This window comes from Xyrauchen texanus, chromosome 46 (genome assembly GCF_025860055.1).
Source record: "Xyrauchen texanus isolate HMW12.3.18 chromosome 46, RBS_HiC_50CHRs, whole genome shotgun sequence".
Lineage (NCBI taxonomy): Eukaryota > Metazoa > Chordata > Actinopteri > Cypriniformes > Catostomidae > Xyrauchen > Xyrauchen texanus.
This window is the reverse complement of record NC_068321.1, coordinates 12851198-12870436: the sequence shown is the minus strand read 5'-3', so window position 1 is coordinate 12870436 and position 19239 is coordinate 12851198. Positions and strand designations below refer to the sequence as shown.

Genomic DNA, 19239 nt, shown 5'->3' with positions numbered 1-19239 from the left:
TTGGCTGTAAAAGTGAACATAAAGAGTCTTCATGCACTCCCAGAGCCACTGAAGACGCAGTGTGCCCCAAAACATACAAAAATTTGTGTTTGTGCAAATCATTTTACAACGGACTGCTTTGTGAATGAGTGTCAATATAAAGCAGGATTTTCAAAAAAATGTGATTCTCAAGCATGGATCAGTACCAACAATTGTGTTCCAGCTAAAGTTACCATTGTCTCCGATTGTATTCACGGAGACAAGAGCTATGTCATTATTTTTTGGCTTTCTGTCTGTATAATTCATAACCGCACCTTTATTATGCACAATACAGTAAGGTGATTGTCTTTTTGAAAACTATGTACATTTTCTGTGAACATAGAGTTGTACTAAAAGTGGAATGTGTACTTGCAAAGGCCAGCACATCTGCACAACATATCAGTACCACGAGGGAAGTTTGTTGACAGACTGACTCACCACAGCTGTGTAATGTCAATTAACCTTTCAGAAACGTCCTGGTTCATTCTCACACTTGTGACTTCTGCCGGAGTCTCTCCATCATTGTACGACTCTGGTTCATACAAATATGGCTGAACTACGATATTTACGCTGTCAGTCATATGGTTCTGATTTGTTGTTGCTATAGTATATGTAGTACGCTGTAGTGACAGTCATCGGCGAGCCACTTCTTTTAAAGAGGAAGTTTCTGTGAAACTTGCTAAATAAACATTAGCTAGCAATAGGGATGTTGCAATTACACTATTAAAACAGTCATGGTTATTAAACCATAAGAATTTGAAAGCTATGGTTAAAAACTGGGGAAAAAAAACCACATTTAAAAAAAAAAAGGTTACTGAAAATTAGTCTTTCGGTGTGGGTCTAAATACTTGTGCTGTGCGTGTGCCTGCCCTCTGCCTGGCTGGTCTGTGAGGCTGTTACTATGGTAACGGAGTTCACGAGGTGATTGTCTAGGTAAGGCGGGCGCGTGCAGAACGAGAACTTTCAGCGCACTTGAAACTCTCAAAATGAAAACATGGATGAACAGTTCCATCCACCGAAGCGAATTAAATCAGCTATTTGAAAAATTACACAGGAGCTGTTGAAGACGGGTATCCAGTATCCAGTACATCTAATATGTTCCAGCACCTGAGGGGTCACCATTCAGATATTTATGCCCAGAAGAAGGTAATAATTTTACAAACACAGTAAATATGACATGCAGTGTACTACATTTACATTTACATTTATGCATTTGGCAGACGCTTTTATCCAAAGCGACTTACAGTGCAATTATTACAGGGACAATTCCCCTGGAACAACCTGGAGTTAAGTGCCTTGCTCAAGGACACAATGGTGGTGGCCATGGGGTTAGAACCTCTGACCTTCTGATTAACAGCCCTGTGCTTTAACCACTACGCCACCACCACTACTTAACTTTTGGTAAAGTTAAATAGTTTTTCCTACTTGAATAAGATTTCAGTGAGCGTAAATGTGCTGTGATTATCTGGCTGATCGTTAGATTACTGAATAAAGAAAGAAGGTTCTCCTAGCCAGACAACGTTTTATTTTAAACATATGGTTTAAGTTATAGTTGTTTTTGGTTATTTGTTTTTAATTTACATTTAATTTTATTTGTATTTATTGAAAAGGTATACATACTTTTTTGTTGAAAAGGTACAATACGTTTTGGTGTCAAAGGGAAACTGCACCTACTTAAATACAAGTACTTTACCTACTTGTTTTCAACTTAGAAGTAGGAATATATATGTTAAATGCATGTCATAATGAATGCTGCAATAAAAATTAAGTGATATGTTTGTGAAGGGTTTTATTGTTGCATAATAGGTAAATTTGTAGATAATTGTAAAAATCGTGATTTCTTTATCAGACAATAATTGTACCATCAAAAATTCACATCGTGACATCCCAAGCTAGCAATACTATGTACATTTTTAACAAAATATCAATACATTTTTGTCAGTTTTGTCGCTTGTGAAAAATCCACCTGAAGTAATGTTATTTTTTATTTTTTGGTGTTGTTCACAAGCTGTAAAGACACAGCCCTCTTCCTGAAAGGGGCAGGCAGTCGGTGAGTTGAGTGCGGATGCCGTGGAGAATAGCGTGAAGCCTCCACACACGCTATGTCTCCACGGTAACGTGCTCAAGACATGTGATAAGATGTGCAGATTGATGGTCTCAGACACGGAGGCAACTGATATTCATCCACCGCCACCCAGATTGAGGCGAGTCACTACGCCACCACAAGGACTTAGAGTGCATTGGGGATTGGGCATTCCAATTTTGTGAGAAAAAGTGGAGAAAATAAATAAATACAAAGTCATCCAAAATGTAATCACATTTATAATTTGCAAGATATGATTTATGCCTTATGTAATCCCATATATGTGCTTTACATATATAAATTCATAAATACATCATATTAACCTCAGCCGTCCTGACATTTACACACGTGCTTTTAAGCCAAGAGTTCTGTGGAGGAGATGATGGGATTTCGGTCACACATTTAGTCATGCAAGTTTTGCCCATGTGTAGTGTTTTCACAAGATCAAAGATTTAGTCACCGAGTTAAAGATTTGATTATTGGCTGAGTGAACAGACTTGCTACTAAATCGGTTGTGACGTGTAATATACAATAGGTAGACATTAGGCCTAATCTGTGAATTAACAATGTAAATATAATTAAAATATAATATAAAATAAGACAACCCAAACAAGACCAACACTGACTGATATACAAAGAACAAAAAAATACCTGTATGGTCCAGAAATGAGACATGTAACAGTTGTTTTATGAGGATGATATGAAGTAGACTGTTTTAAATATTCATCTTCAACCTGCAGCTGAACAGCTCTGATAATAATAGCATAATAGCCATAGTGATCTTGCTTGTTCTTTTCATATCAAATGCCATTATCATGTCGAATTAATATATACATTTTGAAACATTACCTAATTAAATGTATACTTACATTTTGGATATTGAGCCAGGGGTTTAACAAAGTTAACATCTCATTCGGCGCTTCATCTCTAAAGGCGAATTAATGAGAGAAAATGTGTTTTTTTTTTACAGTAGGAATAAAACTAGCGCTCTGTCCCCTTTACGAGAGCACATGCATGTTAAACAGACTACGCTGCACAGAGAGAGATGATGATGATGAAACATATGCATGGAGAGACATGGATTTTCAGTCCTATAGAAAGAAACTGTTGATTTCTTGTGTTTCAATGAATGGATTACTTCTTTTCACCAACATGTAAAAATGAAAAATGAAGGGAATTTCACGCACTGTGAACATTTTTGACCTGCTATTTTCTACACATTGTTAACAGCTGCTGCTAAGACACTTGGAAAAGAGTGAGGACAGTGCTAGGAGTGCACTCTGTGTCTGCACGATCTTGTGCGTGCACACAACTGTGCCTTGGCGCGTCCAGTATAATATGCATTTACGTATCTTTGCAAGATAAATATACTCATCCTCGGTTAAGACTTCTTTCGCTCCGTGTAATTTTCGTGCTCTCTCTTGTTGTTTGCTTGCACTAATGTTATAAATGCAGCATAAAGTGACAGTTCTAGCAACTGGCCCGAATCCTTCTCACACTGGTCCCGGGCCATCTGGCAGTCCTTATTGTCGAGCCCTGATTGTATAATTGGTTAAGACTACACCCTCTCACCTTATTGTTCATTTGATTTTGATCCATCTTTAACTCACAAAAAACAAACTCTTTCTTCTTTATAGAGCTGTGTATCGCCAATTTTCTCAAGTGCGAGCTGAAGTGCTGCTCTCCCGCATCATCATTAGAAATTTCAAAAGATCTCAAATTCTGTTAAATTAAATCAGACGACTATTCGACAATGAATGTCTACTAATCTTTTCAGCCCTAATCACAGAAATGTTTAAAATTAATAGGTTGGCTTGATAAAGCCAGCATACTGATCTAATATTTAAACTCTAGGTTGGCTTGAAAAAGCAAAGCAGCCTTGTTAGAATCACCCTAGCAACTGCCTAGCAACCAAGTGGCAAAAAAACATATCTCTGCAAGAGGATATCGTAGACACTTACGGGTTTGCTCATTTGACTCAGGCTAGCAAGGAGCCTTTTTAGTATCAACCTAGATAGACTTACTCTAGCAACCGTATAGCAAAAGGCACATCTCTGCACCACAACATCGTAGAAACATCAACTTTGGCTTATTTGACTCAGACCAGCAAGGAGTCTTTAAATATCATGCTAAAAATATTTAGCCACAACCTAGCAACCAGTTAGTGCACCCTAGTAACCAAACCCCATGGACTTCCATTCAAATTAGCTTAGATGGTATTCTCCGGATCAGAATATCATAGACTTAATTGTTGGTTCGTGTGACAAGGACCAGCAAGCAGCCTTGTTAGTATTATGGAATATTTTTAATTAATATGTATGCAATATGCAATGATCTAAAAATAACAATGTGTAATCAATGTTCTATGAATAACTGCATTATGAATGTTATTCAGTATATTAGATATTCAATCATTTATTTAATGATTTAATTATCATTCACTCAGTTTAATAATCAAGTGCAAATCAATGGAAAAATACAACAACTTCTTTATGGAGAATTAAAGCCTCTCTCTCTGTATGACACTGAGAATAACCTTGAAGGAGATGTGTGGGTGTGTGTGTGTGTGTGTGTGTTGATACTAAAAGGATGATTTAATGTTTTAATAAGAAAAGGAGTCAGGCCACTTGCTTGGTATCCAAAAAGGCAGATGATTTGTGGGTGTTAATTAGTGCTAGAAATTAGATTAAATGCATGTATGCATGTGGACACACATTTCCCATTTTACAGGAATGTTTTGAGTAACCAACGACTGTAATAAGGGAAATAATTTAATATACTAATCAAATGAATGCAGAAAGTAATGATAGTAGGTCAATATAAAATATGTAACCATATGAAGCGATTACAGTGTGTTTTATGCATATAAAATGAAAAAGTCATGCTTTTGCCAAGATTGAAGCAAAGTTGGGTCAGGATGAACAGCTAGAAGGGAGACGTGATGACGAAACGAGGGAGGCATAAGATGATTTTATTGGATGAAGAGGACATCACTCAAAGAGATGAGGAGAACAGAAACTGTATAAAATATGCACGCTCTGAAGTGTAATTTTAGATGCTCCGTGGACCACCTTGGCTTAGTTATTTTATAAGTAGTCTATTTATTGAATCAGAACTTTGCATCTCCGAGAAATCTTCGACTCAACTGTGCATTGATTACTCAGTGGGATTAGAAGTACATGAGAGTCATACAAGGTGTGGAAGAAAATGAGACAAAGGTCCTGAATGAAAAGAGGCCAATCAAATGCATGCTGCGGACTCTGTGTCAGAACAACCTCCTAAATATGATATTGTCTTTTGCGCCTTAACCCCTAGTACCCCAACAACACCATGCACACTATTATATCCTGACTTAACACCATTTATAAGGCAACTCGTTCACTGCAGCCACGGCCGTATTCGATTTAATTCAAAGAAAGACACGAGCGAAGGTACAATAGCTGCATTTCCTTTTATCCAGTGCCCAGACGGAAATAAAATCATTCCACTAACAATGACAGAGGTGCTGGCTATATGCAAAGAATTAACCGACCCAATTAAATCTCCCCTGCAAGTCAATTGACAGGATGCAATTATCGATTTCTCTTGTCCAAAACATTACCTTCAGACGTAACTGAAACAGTGTTTAAGCAATTTGTGAAAAAGTGCCTTTGCTGGACTCAAAATTCGACAAGTAGAGGAATGAAAAACCAGGTCAGGAAGTGACTTTAAGGGAACAACTATAGACTTGTGCAAGGGGAGACGATGACACATTACCGATGATTTTTGTGGACCTCCTCAAATAACTGCAGCGCCGCACCCAGACGAGATATTACACGAGGCTAATACGAAACAACAAAGGGACGAAGGTCCAGTGGCATTCTTTGCTCGGTTTAAGGCTTCATGGACCGATGAATCATCTATTTCAACTGACGATGACCAAGCACTCCTATTTTAAACACCTTCTTAAACAACATACCTGATACCGCTCAATTAATTCACATAACAACTGCTGGTTTGACCGGGATGACAATTTCCGAATTTGGACGGCGACTTTGTGAGCTGTCCACCGCTGGGGCCTTCGAGGGCTGTTAGCGTACCTCCTCCAAAACAAAATGCGCATTATGAGGCAAAATGCGCCCCGAACGTATGAATCTGGCACATGCCATTATTGCGGAAAGCAAGGACATCAAGCAAGATTGTTGTAAACAAATGAGAGATCAGAGAGAACCACAGTTGCGTGACCGACATGACAGACAACAGATAGTCTGCTCTGAGAAAATGGCCCAAATGACCGCTCCACACCTTAATACCCAACAGAATGGATAACCCTAGGGAAGCCCACAGAGCACTGAGCCCTCCACTTATGCAATAGCATCAATGCTGTGTTTTGATAACTCAGCACTGCCTTTATCATTAAACGTTGACCACAAACCATATACCTTTCTCATCGATTCCGGCTCATCTAAAAGTTCATTAACAGCTCATTTCTATGAGGGCTCTATAACGGGACGGACTCTAAACTCTGTGGGAAATAATGGCATTCCCATTAAGTGTCAAATTACACCAAAATTACCCATAACATCTCCAGATAACCCAAATTGTTTTTAAATGCATGATTTTGTGATTTTGCCTGACTCTCATTTCTGCCTACTTGGTCGTGATCTGATGAATAAAATTGGGGCAAAAATTACTTTTGATTCTAACTCACTACTTTTGATTCTAACTCACTACAATTACGGTTTCCCCTCAGTATATTTTCAGTCTGTGTATACAGGACATTGCCGAGGATTTTGCAGCTCAACGTCTTTCAACACTTCTGCTGCAAAACAGGAACTGCTCAACATCAACCCAGCGCTGTGGGCCACCCACAAACATGAGGCGGACCTCACTGACATAAGACCATATGTTGCCAAACTCCGCTCTAACCTACCAGTCTACTGCAAACAGTATCCGCCATCAAAAGAAAAAGGCATTGGTCCAAAAAACAGTGCCTGTCGCAAGGTATTTTGAAACCTACTCACTCACCTTACAACACAGCAATTAATCCAGTGAAGAAAGCTAATGGTACATGGCGTTTAACACAAGACTTGAGGAAAATTAATTATTTGGTTGTCACCAGTGGTGCCGGATGTGAGCACTACCATTAACTCAATTCCAGCAGACCACACTCATTTTACGGTTACTGATTTGTGTTCTGCCTTCTTCAGTGTGCCAGTTGCACCCGTTACGCAGCCCCTGTTCGCATTCACATATGGAGGCCAACAATTTGGACCATAATGCCCCAGGGATTTAGAGACTTGTCTGCTGGGTTCTCCGCCGGTCCTGATGCGGAGTCCTGTACTACGGCATCAATGATTTTTTGCAACATGCTCGCTCATGCGAGTTTCAAGGCTTCCAAAGACAAGCTGCAATGGGTGAAACCGAAAGTTAACTATCTGGGTCATGAGCTACAAAAAAGAACAGTTTGTCTTTCCACAGAAAGAGTTAAGATGAAAACTAACTTCAAACACCCTAAAACAAAAAATGCAAAGCTTCTTGGGTGCCAAACTGCTTTATACGACAAAATCCTGAGAGTAGCTCCGCATGTCAAGGGCTGAGGAACCTATTAAGTGGACTGCTGAAATGGACATGGCTTTCAAACATCTACGAAATAGCCTCAGCTCTCCACCTGCACTAGGCTTACCGAATTATGGTGAACCCTTTCATCTGTACGTGCATGAGGCGGTAGGCTCAGCAGCAGTGATCCTCACTCAGTCCAATGGCGGAATGTATAGACCAGTGGCGTACTGGTCAAAAACTTTAGATGCAGTCGCCAAAGGCCTCCCTGCACGCGTGCAAGCAGTGGCTGCAGCCGCGTTAATGGTACAACATGCAGAATACATTGTTCCGTCACATCCATTGACATGCACACCTCTCACCAGGTAGGAGCAATCATGCAAAACAATACCACACAACACATGACAGCACAACATCGATTGGGGTATGAAGCTATTTTAATGACTACTGCTAAACTGACCATTAAACCAACCTCCGTTGTACACAGCCTGACTTTATCGTCACAGAAATTGCTAACTAAAGGTGAATTTTCCATTGATTCACATGATTGCCTCAATTGCCTGAAAACATGCACTTCCTGCAGGCCAGATGTTTCATCATCCGCCCTGGAGGAGGGGGACCATTGGTAAATTGACGGGTCCTGTTCCAAGCCAAATGATTCTGTATACTGGTGTGGTTATGCTGTAACGGAACCTCCGAATCAAATAATTGAAGCTTATTCGCTCACATATAAATCTGCACAAGCTGCTGATATGTTTGCGTTGATCAGAGCATGCCAATTGGCTAAAGGTAAATCAATTAATATATACACAGACTCAAAGTATGCTTATGGGGTGGTACATGATTTTGCTCGAATGTGGGAGGAAAGAGACTTCAAGACAGATGAAGGCAAACCCATATCACATCATCAGTTTCCATGATGCAATCAACTCTGGTACAAGACATTGACATAAAACTGTTGCAGGCAAATCCATCTGAATCTGACATTCAACATTGGGCCTCAAATAAAGTGAAACCAGACCAGACTAATTTGTTAAGGGATAAACAAGGGCATCTGGCTCTACCAAAGACCGCAATTGTAATACTCTGTCGACATTATCGCGGTATTTCGCATGTTTCAAAAGAAAAAGTTATCCAGTCAATAAAATCAAATTATTGCATAAATGGGGTATGAAATTCAGTAAAACCAATCCTGGACTCATGTCTAACGTGCGCACAGAATAACAGACAAGTCTACAAAGCACGACTCATTACCACACTCGGAACTGCCATTCCAACACCAGCAAATACATTTTACACATATGCCGCCGTGCAGGAATAACAAATTATTGCTCTTGAAGGTGGACCGGTTTTCTAAATGGACAGAAGCTTTCCCGTGTGTGAGGCAAAAGAAATAATACCAAGATTCGGCATTCCAACCGTTATTGAGAGGGACAATGGCAGTCCGTTTGCATCCAAAGTTACGTAACTACACGAATAAATTGAACATAAATTGGCATTTCAACATACCATATCACCAACAGTCGGCAGGTGTGGTTGAACGGACAAATCAAACATTAAAAGAATGCTTACACAAAGCCTGCACCGAAACCGGAAGACCATGGGTTGATGTTCTACCGGCTGTGTTGACTGAACTCAGAATGTCACCATCCTATGTTGTTAAAGCCTATCCATTTGAAATACTAATGGGTAGGCCTTTCCCAACCCCTTGGGTTAAAGGTCGTGCTGGCTTTCTCTCCACAGGTGACACGGAGATGGTGATCGAGGAATATGTGGATTCCCTGATCAAAACATTGAATCGCATAAATAGTGATCCTTCTCTCTTTACCTTTGCACACAGAAAAGCCCACTTATCCATTTATTTTGAACCGGCAGGTCCTGGTGAAATGTCTGAAACCAACCAAGTTAGGTGAGCCTAATTACCTGGGTCTGACTACTGTACTGGCGGTGACCAGAACAGGAGTGCTGACTGACCATCAACCGCAGCTGATCCACACAGGCCGCGTCCGTTCAGCGTCAACACATCAGGAGTCACAAGTGTAATTCCAATTCCTAGAAATAATGTATGATGGTTGTGGATGAACTAAACCGCTGGTGGTAAACAATGTATAGTGTCAAATACTGTTCTCAGGTGAAGGAAATCAAGGCCAACCACACATACCCAAATCAAAGAGTCGGTGTATCGGGGTGGCAGATGTGTGGCGGGTATGTTCTGGTAATGATTCAGAACTCCTTATCACACCCCCAACACCATTTGATGGTTTATGTTTTATGGTAATGTTACAGGAAGATGTTTCTGTTATGAAGATACAGGTAAACACCCGGAAACGAAGGTACCTAGAAAGTGATGTCTCAAGTGACCCTGAAGTATATCTAGACAGTGTTGGACAACCTAGAGGTATTCCAAACCAATTCAATGCCCAAAACGACATAGCTAGTGGTTTTGAATCCATCTTTTTATGGATAACCCCAAATAAAAAAAAAACACTGAGTGGATCAATTATTTATAATCAGCAATGTTTCTTTAATAAAACTAAACGGGCCTTCGATTGGTAAAAGAACACATGCCGCAAAATGGGGAAATTTTTCAGTGGTTTACGCCCTGGATGTCCTCCATTATATCGATTGCTGTATGTATTCTGATTATGTTACTATTTGGCCAATGTTTGCCACAATTACTAATGCGAAAGTCAAATGTGATGATAAACAGGCATAATATTGCCATGCTCTAATATGTACATATACCTGAAACTGAAGTTAGTTGAGAGGGCTACGTGATCCTTTCAGGATCAAAGTGGGCAATGTAAAATAATAAAGGCCTCTGAACAATTTATCTTGTTAGTAGGGTTGCAACGGTATGACAACCGTCTCAGAAAATATCACGATTTCACGGTATTACACAATTACTATTATCAGTGAAAACAGAAGGGTTATTTATTTTTGAGCAAACACTTTATAATAACTGAAACTTGAAACCATTTATTTTATTGAAGTATGTGTAAAAAAAGAAAATAAAATAAATAGAAAAAATAAGACAGCAAACAGAATTATAAGAAACAGAATTATAAACATGATAAAAAAATATCATGTAACTATAACATGTTATATAAATAAAGCATGCTAGTTTACATGTTAGCATAGCATGTTAAATGGACAACTAAATGAAAAATAACATCAGCTGTGTGAGCTTTTGTAGTAATGTCCTATGATTATTAACAGTTAACATATACTGTAGGTGCACGACAGAGCCAGACTGCTCCTGTCTGTACCTTTAACTCAGTGCTTCTCAACTGGTTTTGCTTCAGGACCAGATTTTACATTGGACATCAAGTGTTGACCTGCCATAGATTAAACATAACCTGTATTTAATGTATCCTGGGTTGCATTTCCTTTTATATTGCATAGATTTTTTCATGGTTTTCCAGTACAAGGACTATCATCAAGTGACATAATTGTTTTTATTGATGTCAACAACAAAATCAACAGGAAATTTTCTCTCCCCCCTTTTAAAAATTTAAGAGCATATTTACTTATATGAGCCCATTATTATCCCATTTGATACCTATGTGACCTGGGCAACCTAGCAGTGGTAGGTGTTGACTAATTTAACTACGCCACCCCCACTTTCCTGGGATGGGGGGACCCTAATAATGCTATTATCTAACACAGGAGGTTCAAATGAATGAACTGGAAGCCGGAGTACAAAAGTTGATAATTTATTAACAATGACAGATACGAGCCTTCTCCACAGATATGATGGTTGAGAAAATAACCTGAGTAGCAGCAATGTTAGTTAGAGGAGATTTCAAAACGAAAAAATAGAACGAACCAAAACCCCACAATTCAACTCAATTTAAGAAAACATTAAGCAAAAAGAACAAAGTAAAATGAAAACAATGCTCCAAACAAATCAGAATTGGTTCAGTAAAGAAATACAAATAATTAAAGAAAAACAAATAATGAATCTATAACTCAAATTGATCGAGCTGACAAATTATAAATTTAAATTATGTTATATAAGAAAACAACAATAGACATGACACTGAAAGTAAACCAAATCAAACTAGAATCATAAACTGGAGAACACACCACATGGGAGGAAGCAAAAATCAAAACCAGATAAAAATCAAGACCAAATCAAACCACAAGTAAAACACGCAAACCAATAAGACCTCCCATACAGTTATACCCCAATCAATAAAACAGAAAGATTTCAAACAATGAACACCACAAAGAACACAACAAAAGGATGAAATGGCGATTAGATTAACAAAAGGTAAATAAAACACAAATTTATCTAATTTTCAATGGAAAAGAAACGATGGCCACTGCCCGACGAAGGTCTTGAAACATACTCAATCCGCTATGTTCACAGGGGTGACTGAGACATAACAGTCTCACGGAAAGACAAAAATGGATCGTAACGCAGTCTGTTCCATACAAACGTCCGCAACTGCTGGCCCTCGCAACTCGGCAGAGTATAGACACAAGTGATCATCCAGCTGCCGAACCCAACCGCAGAGTTGCGCGCAAACGGCGTTCTCCAATCAACCGGTCATCAGCACAGGAAAAGTTCTAAAACAAACTTACGCATAACCGAACCCAAACGCAGAGTGACACGCACGGGCACAGCAGTAACACACAAGCAGTTCTTCCAACGCACCAGTATAGGAGAAACCACACACACACCCACGTTCATTGAGCAGAGAATGAGAACAAAACGGTTTCATTGACACCCGCGAGACCTTATCTAGCAAAGATCCTGGAGAAAACGGTCTTTATTCAACTTGAGTCCTTCCTTACTGACAATACTATTGGTGAAGTGTTCCAGTCGGGGTTCAAAAAACAACATAGTACAGAATCTGCATTATTAAAAGTATTTAACAATGTTTTTATGGCCACAGATATTGGTGACTCAACCTTACTTCTGCTATTAGATCTTACAGCAGCGTTTGACACAATCGACCATAATATTTTAATTTCACGCTTAGACAATTATGTAGGTATTCGAGGTAATGTCTTAAATTGGATTAAGTCTTATCTCCAAAATAGAAGTTTTGCAGTGCAAATGGGAGAATGTACGTCGAACACAGCGACTTTATCATGCGGTATTCCACAAGAATCTATTTTAGCACCAGTTCTTTTCTCACTCTATATGCTTCCTTTAGGTCAGATCATGAGTAAATATGAGGTTTCTTTTCACTGTTACGCAGATGACACCCAGTTGTATCTACCCTTAAAACCAACTGTCCCTGCTGCTGTTGAAAGGCTGGTAGAGTGTCTTGGGGAGATTAAAAGCTGGATGTCTGTAAATTTTTTGTGTCTAAATGAATCAAAAACAGAATTGATTTTATTTGGCCCTTCAGAGTCTGCAGATCCATCTAAAACTGAATTGGGTACACTATCCCCTTATCTGATGCGTCAAGTAAAAACCTTAGGTATAATTTGTGATAGTGCACTGAAATTTGATAAACAGATAAATCAAGTAGTTAAAATGAGTTTCTTCCAGTTAAGATTAGTCGCTAAAATTAAACCCTTTGTAACACGGAAGGACCTGGAAAAGGTAGTTCATGCGTTTATTTTCTCAAGATTGGACTATGGTAATGCATTATACTATGGTGTCCAACACAAAGGCTTAAACAGATTGCAATTAATCCAAAATGCGGCTGCTAGACTCTTGACAGGCACTCGAAAAAATGAGCATATTACTCCTATATTAAGAGAACTACATTGGTTGCCGGTTTTCTACAGGATTAATTTTAAAATACTTTTATTTGTTTTTAAAGCACTACATGGCACTGCTCCGACATATATAGCTGATCTAATCCAGGTGAATAAACCAAAGAGAGCATTGCGCCCGAATCATTAAATCTCTTGGTAGTCCCGCAGACGTACAGGAAAATGAGAGGAGACCGCTCCTTGCAGCTGCTGCTCCCAGGCTGTGGAATAATTTACCTCATTATATCAGGGAATGTTCCTCTCTTACAGAGTTTAAACGACACTTAAAAACTTATTTTTTCACTCTGGCGTTTTGATCATTCATGAGTATTGTGCTAGTGATGTAATAGTTTATTATTGACGCCGCTTAGATTTTGAGGTGTCTGTGACAATGTTTTTAATTTAATTATGATTTTATGATTGTTATTTTATACTATGTACAGCACTGTGGTCAACTTCTGTTGTATTAATATGTGCTTTATAAATAAATTGAACATTGAACATTGAACATTGAGACTTTAACCGTGGCCGGCCCTATCACATCACGTACCCACTTAAAGGCATAGCATACCTATTCTGGTTACATCAGGTTACATCCACCCCCTCTTTCAAAGGTCACCGTCCCGGTGACAACACTTATCCCCATCATACCCATCCTAATCCCAAGGTCTAAAAGGGACATAGAGGCAATGTACGGAGGCTGAATTTAGGGGAACTTGATCCTCCGAGAATCGTACCGGCCTCGGCAGATTAAATAAATTTGAATGCTGGCCAGCCCTCGTTCTAACCGACCGACGTAAACAGAGTTCTGCCCGCTCTGGCTCAAATTCCCGTTCTAAATGATCGTGAGGGCCAGGAACTGGCTCAAGGGAGTCTGGGGAATGAAGTACCTGCTCCATTGGACACTGGAAATCCGGGGGATCAATAACTTGTTCAGTTAACCACCGGTCTAACTCCCGCTCACCCGAATCTTCCCTGACTGTTGCTGGACCTCCCTCCTGGGCTACATGTAGAACCACAGTCTCCTCCTCTGACACTTCCTCTTCCTCAGCTAATTGCCTCCGATGACCATACTCTGGCAGGAATCCTGCCGGTGGATGACAATTTGCCTCAACCTCACCTTTATCCAAGGGTAAATACCCATCAGGAAGCTCTCGCAAATTCGAGCGGTGGACATTCTTCACGTGCCCCACAGTGTCTTGCTGTCTTACCTTATACACAGTGCCCACCCCATCCAAACACTCTACCACCTCATATACCTTGGAGCCCCACACATCTTGAATCTTATGCCGACCAGGAAAATGATTTTTACACAAACTGGCAAAATAGGTACAGACTCTGGATGATGACGTGCTCGCTGGGCTGCTGCCACTCCCAGCTGCTCCCTAGCCTTAACATACACAGAGGCCAAATGGTCCCGATGACTCACCACCCAATCTTGGGCAGTCACCGGCATACTCCCTTCCTCCATCCCTAAAAGTGCATCCACAGGCAGCTTTGGCTTCTGGCCAAACATTAGCTCGTAGGGGGAGTAGCCAGTGGATTGATGGGCACAGGTATTATAGGCAAAGAGTAACTGTGGTAAAGACTGAGGCCATACCCTTTTCTTTTCGATGGGCAAAGTGCGCAATAGATCATGCAGAGTGCGATTGAACCTTTTGCACTGCCCATTTCCCTCGGGATGATATGCTGTAGTCCTACTCTTCTGAACCCCATAAAGGTGGCACAGTCGCTTGAGCAATTCCCCTTCAAAATTTCGCCCCTGGTCTGAATGGATGCGTTTTGGCACGCCATACACATAGAACCACCTCTCTGTCAGGATGCGGGCCACAGTACTCGCCTTTTGATCTCGAGTTGGGTAAGCTTGAGTAAACTTAGAAAACACATCAGTAACTACAAGCACGTTCTCACATCCATTACTTGCCCGCTCTAAGAGTGTAAAATCAATCGCGAGAATTTCCAAGGGCCTTGAAGCCATCAAATGTCCCATGGTTGTACGGACTTTAGGGCGTAAAGCCTTAGAGACCACACAACGCTCGCACTTGATACACCATTGCTCTACATCATGGCACAGACTGGGCCAGAAACATCTCTCCCTCACCAAAGCAGTTGTCCTCTCTATGCCTTGATGGCCGTGATGGTCATGAAGACCCTGCAAAACTTCCTTCTTTAAAACCCCCGGCAATAAAACCTGAGGCACTCGAACCTTTCCTGGAGCCAGGAAGACCTCCCTATACAAAACTCCATCTTCCTGTCGAACACGTTTCCACTGGCGAACGAACTCCAGCACTTCCCTGGACTCCCTAGCCCTTTCATAACGAGTAGGGGCCACTCCCCTTCCCCAATACTTCAAAAATGCAGCAATATGGATGTCTGCCGCCTGAAGAGCTTGCATATCTGCCTTCCACCGGGAGGGCACAGCTGCTATTTCTGAAGCTAAAGTACAGGCAGAAACAGAACTTAAACCTTGAACTAGTGAAAGTTCCTGAGGCAGAGTTATACCAGAAGCAATTTCCCTAACCCCATTAGAAACTGAATTTACAGGCAAGCGGGAGAGTGCATCCGCATTGCGATTGGCTGTACCCGGACGATATTTCAGCTCAAAGTCAAACAAAGCCAACTGTGACACCCACCGCTGTTCTACGGCAGCCAACTTGGCAGTCTGCAGATAGCTCAAGGGATCATTATCCGTGAACACCACAAACTTGACACCCAACAAGTATTCCCGAAACTTCTCGGAGACGGCCCACTTAAGGGCCAAGAGCTCCAGGTTCATTGAACTATAGTTTGACATGTTTCTTTCTGTAGGGCGCAAGCCCCGACTGGCATAAGCGATAGGCCTCCGCTGACCCTCCTGCTCTTGAGATAATACTGCACCAAGGCCAACCTGACTAGCATCTATCTCTAACACAAATGGCTTCGAGAAATCAGCATAGCCTAAAACTGGGGCCTCTACCAATGACTTCTTCAAAGCCACAAAGGCATTCTCCACCACTTCTGTCCACCGTCCTTCCAGCAGAATATTAGTGCCTGAACCCCGCTTCCTCCCCTTGCCTTGGAGCTCCCCCACTACTCTGTGTAGAGGTGCTGCATATCGAGCAAACCCCTCTACAAACCTTCGGTAATATGATGCAAAACCCAGAAAGGAGCGTAACTCCAACAGGTTACTAGGTCGCTTCCAGTTGGCTACAGCGCTAATTTTCTCTGGGTCGGTGGACACTCCATGGGAGGAAATTATGTGACCAAGATACTTAACCTTTTTTTGGAAAAAAATGGCATTTCTGGAACTTCAATTTCAAATTATTATGTTGAAGACGACCCAAAATCTTCTCCAACCGTTGAAGATGTTGTTCGAAGGAACCAGAAAAGATGACAATGTCATCCAAGTATAAGAGCAGGGACTGGAAACGTTGATCACCAAAAATCCTCTCCATAAGCCTCTGGAAGGTACTAGGTGCATTGCACAATCCGAAAGGCATCCGATTGTATTCAAAAAGGCCAAAAGGAGTGCAGAAAGCGGTCTTCTCCTTATCCCGTTCAACCACTGGAACTTGATTGTACCCACTAGCCAAGTCAAGAGTAGAAAACCACTTAGCACCCGTTAGCGCATCAAGCGATTCCTCAATCCTTGGAAGTGGGTAAGCATCTTTCCGTGTTTTTGCATTGAGTTGGCGGTAATCAACACAAAGACGGATACTCCCATCTTTTTTTTGTACCACCACAATCGGTGAAGAGTAGGGACTACAACTAGGCCGAACTATACCCTGTTCAAGCAGTTCAAAAATATGAGTTTTTACTTGCTCATACTGGGAGGGGGGCAACCGCCGATAACGCTGACGAACAGGAGCATTATCTGACACTGGTATCTCATGTTGGACTAGGTGAGCACACCCCAAGTCCCCCTCTTTCTTACTAAACACGGAACTAAAACGGGTCAAAAGGCATTTGGCCTGTTGAGACTGGGCAGCAGATAACGAGGGCCACGATGCCTCAATGAGGTCCAAGGACGGCCCACTACTTGCCTCCATGACCTGATTACAACTCACAAACCCCCGACTATCCACACTCTCCTCTAATTCAGTGTCTAGAGCCGACTGCCGATTAACCATATACAGCTGGCCTAAAAGAGTTTTTGGCCTAAGCCATTGATCTTTCTCTCCCAGATTTACTACAGGTACATGAACTACACCCTGCTCTACTGGTAAAAGACACTTTGAAATAAGTATATTCGCAGGTAATACACCTTCCTCACCTATTGGGGCTCCAAGAACACAGAAGTAATAACACGAGCCATACCTTGACAACCAGTTGTAGGAACCCATTGAAGGGAACCCGCGGGCACTCGTATGGCTGATCCTGCTCTTACAACTGCCTTCCCCACTAACCCAGACTCAGCAGTGAGAGCCAAACTTTGGCACTCTAAGAGGGCCTGCTTCCACTCCTTCCCTGCCTGCTTAACCATGAGGGAGGAAAATAAGCGCTCTTCGTGTTGACAGAAAAGCTCTTGATAGCAACAGTTCAAAATATTCATGCCCAAAAGACCGGGGATTACAAGCTTTTGTTGCCGTATAAGAGGATCTAGTGGATCCCTCATAATTAGTACCCCCATTTTAGGGAGGGTTTTACCCAAGACCTCGACTTCTAGCTCCAAGTAGCCACAATAAGGAATGTCCAGCCCATTAGCAGCCTTCAACCGCAACCAGCTACAAGGTTTCAAACACTCCCTAATATGTAACGGAAAAGCGGACTCAAAAAAACTCTCAGTGACCATTGATACCATAGATCCAGTGTCCAGTAAGCAGGGAGTTTTCACGCCCCCAAAACAGACTTCCACTATAGGGCACTGGCCAATAAGTTGGGTCACACCTTCCTCCAATGCCCCTTGAGAGCCAAAACCCCCCCCCCCACTGATGCCAGGCTCCCAACACCAGAGGGTGCTAGTTTCCCGGCTGCACCGGGGTTTCCTGTACAACCGTTTCAACCTGCACCTGAGCTGACTGTCCCTGGCCAGTTCCTACCCCCTCCCTCAAATTCATGTGCATGCCTGCCAAGTCAGATCTGCAGAACCTTGCAATATGACCAACCTTATTGCAACGCATGCAGATTGGCTTACCATCGGCTCGAAAACGGGCAGACCCCGGACGGGAGCCAACAACACCCCCTGCAGTATCTGTGGAATTTATACTCAAGTGCTTCAAAATAGCATCTAGCTGTGCCTGTTGTTGACGGAGACAATCTTTAAGCTCGCCCAATTCCTTAGAGGATTCGGGGAAGGGGCTATTAGATCTATACGTACCCACCACCTGAACGTCTGCAGCACAAGAATGAGCTCGAAGTCTCACACTAGGGGTTTCTCCCTCGTCTGCCCACCGTATGGCCTCAAAACGAACCTCCAGGAATGACATCTCAGAGTTTAACCGCACCTGTCGCTTCAACTCCCTACGAAGGATATTATCACGCATATGTTCAATAAACTGATCACGTAAGGTGTGGTCTGGGTTGCAAATACCTGACAAGTTCTTGCGTTTCATTGCCTCCATTAGGGCCATGAGGGCATGAGAGTATTCACACAACGACTCTCCCTCCAGCTGGCGACGTAGAAAAAACTGCTTCTGCAACCCAACCAATGACTGAGAACAACCATACATATCAAGTAAGATTGCAAAGATTTTTTCAGGATCATCCCTATCACTGGACAGGTGAAACTTCACTTCAGCCTTAGCTTCTCCATCTAAAAGATCATAAACAAACAAAGCTTTCTCAGCCACAGGGACTGGACGAACTATCAAAGACCTACGTACTTCTTCTACCCAATCTTCTACAGTCAACAAATCAATAGACCTTCTACCAGAGAACCTGGGACATTTTCTTTCACGTGGAAC

At 41.6% G+C, this 19239-nt stretch overlaps 1 protein-coding gene across 1 annotated transcript in view; it reads right to left on the bottom strand.

The window, feature by feature from the left end:
• The window catches only part of si:ch211-106e7.2 (uncharacterized), a 37860-nt gene that overhangs the window by 6107 nt on the left and 12514 nt on the right, over window positions 1-19239 (bottom strand). The window lies entirely within an intron of this gene.